This window comes from Protopterus annectens, chromosome 9.part0 (assembly GCF_019279795.1).
Source record: "Protopterus annectens isolate FY-2018-M chromosome 9.part0, PAN1.0, whole genome shotgun sequence".
NCBI lineage: Eukaryota > Metazoa > Chordata > Ceratodontiformes > Protopteridae > Protopterus > Protopterus annectens.
Genome location: NC_056743.1, coordinates 1816029926 through 1816032425, shown reverse-complemented (window position 1 = coordinate 1816032425; position 2500 = coordinate 1816029926). Strand labels below are relative to the sequence as shown.

Genomic DNA, 2500 nt, shown 5'->3' with positions numbered 1-2500 from the left:
GTTACTTTTTTAATACAAATACTGCATAAATAAAGTTGTTTTCAATGAAGAGCATCAAATCTTCATTTGCTTTTTATTTTGGATGCAGCAAAGTTGAACTCACTTCTTTTCACTTCCTGATTCTCTTTCCCCCACGACATTCAGAACACATGGACAAGCATGCGGGAAGAAAATGTGAAATGGTACGACCACATGCTCAAGCATGCGGGAAGAAAATGTGAAATGGTACGACCACATGCTCAAGCATGCGGGAAGGAAATGTGAAATGGTATGACCACATGCTCAAGCATGCGGGAAGAAAATGTGAAATGGTATGACCACATGCTCAAGCATGCGGGATGAAAATGTGAAATGGTACGACCACATGCTCAAGCATGCGGGAAGAAAATGTGAAATGGTACGACCATGTGGACAAGCATGAGGGAAGGAAATGTAAAATGGTATGACCACATGGACAAGCACATGGGAAGGAAACGTGAAACTGGAACAGTTAATTGTCCGCCTCATCAGAGGTACAGGACAGTAGACTGTAGGAATGGATATGCCTTTTTACAAAACTGCCAGAAAAATAGACATTGTAGATCATTTCATAAAGAAAAATGAGAGCCTTAAAATGTCCAGCGACCCTACCTTTGTGATGTAGAAAATATTAAATGTTCCATTTCCATCTTTATTAGGTGGGAAGTCATCACAAATATGACAGCATTTGAACACTGTATGTGATTTGATTTATTTGTTTCTAAGGGAAAGAGGGCAGCCATAACTGACAATAAAGACTAAAGCACATTAAGGTTCATGATAAAAAACTGTTGCGCATTAGGCTGGACATAATAACAGTCCTATTTGTTAACCAGGTAGGCCCACTGGACACACAATCCTTTTTCAGGGGTAACCTGGTTAAGTGGCTTGCTCAAGGTCAAACAATTCAACAAACGAGGGCAACCTTAACCTGTTTGCTAACTACCAGACACTAAATTTCAGTCAAGTATGAAATGAATGAGTTGCACTACCATTCGCATTAATAATTGGTGTCATTACCTTTCACAACCAAATAATTATATAATTTCCCTATGTTTGTTAATGACTTACATTTCAAGGGTGGGTATTGCAAATTTCTGTTCATGCTTCCACTTCTCCATTTAGGCTCTAAGCTCCAAGCCACGACTTCCTTTCCTTACCGACTTGTGCGTTGGCCTCACAGTTAAACAAGACAACTATCAGAAGAAAAGATACTTCTCCAGGTTATCATCTGAGCCATAAGGTTGGGGATATGGGTAACTGATATCAGCACACCATGGAAACTGGATTTATTATATTCATTAAGCACTCATTTCATTCCACAGGACATCATGGAAGATATGTGGCTTAATACAATTCCCAGAACCAAACTCTTAACACCCACATCTGCATCATTTACTGCCATGGTGAATTTCCCAAACTTTAAATACCTAAAGTCAGGAAACTTCTTGGCATGCTGTGACACTGGGTGCTAGGTTAGTCAGTGGCATAATATAGCATCAGTCTATGAAACACCAAACTCTTTGCTGCTCAGTTTAGTAAAGTGCCTGTAACAACTAAATGGAAATGACTTACTATTATGCTGCATGTCTTATCTAACAAATAACCAAAGTTGTGTACTTAGTGGCATGTTGTGTTAACCATTACCTAGACATGGTGATGAAGCTTTGGTATATAATCATTTTTTATTCATGTTTAGTAAATCAGTTTTAAAAATGAGATCTAAAAATGCTGTCAAATATGTCTGCACTCACTTTCAAACAGTCTGTCCACTGAGAGCTGTTCTGTTCATTATAATTTCACCTTCCATCTGCATCTGCGTTATTTACTGGTATGTTGTACTGCATGATTATATACATCTAGATTATTTACTGGCGTGCTGTAGTGCATGATTATTCAAAATACAGACATCCAAGTCTATTCAGCTAGAGGCATATTGTGACACTCAACCACAAAATATGCAACCCCAGACCATGCAAATTCTTGCTGTAGCATCACTATACCAGGTATCCAATCCTCAGTAATTTATTGTCATGTACTGGTAATATATGCCTCTACATTCAAGCACAAACCACTTTTTGACAGTAATGTCAAAAATAACCCCCATATAATTAACCTGGATCATTCACTGTTACGGTCAGGTAACCTGCAGTCCAAATTTCTAGACAAAGGTCAGACACTAAGACGGCACAGCCACACCATAAGGCAATGTCACTTACTGCAGTGGTATGATACACTTCCCTAATAATATCTACTATGGGCATGGCATTCATTGCCATGGTGTGAATCCGCCTCATAAATATTCATATCTTAATATGCCTTGGAAGGGTTTGGTGCTAAGCATCAACCCCAAGCTAAACTACATCCCTAAATATGAACAAGTACCTATTTATACCTTACACATTCTTACCCTTCCTTCTTCACTCACTTCCTTACTTCAATTAATTTCCCTCCTCTGACCCCTTTCCAAATTTACCATAAC

At 38.6% G+C, this 2500-nt stretch overlaps 1 protein-coding gene across 1 annotated transcript in view; it reads right to left on the bottom strand.

The window, feature by feature from the left end:
* The window catches only part of COL5A3 (collagen type V alpha 3 chain), a 1727233-nt gene that overhangs the window by 859772 nt on the left and 864961 nt on the right, over positions 1-2500 (bottom strand). The window lies entirely within an intron of this gene.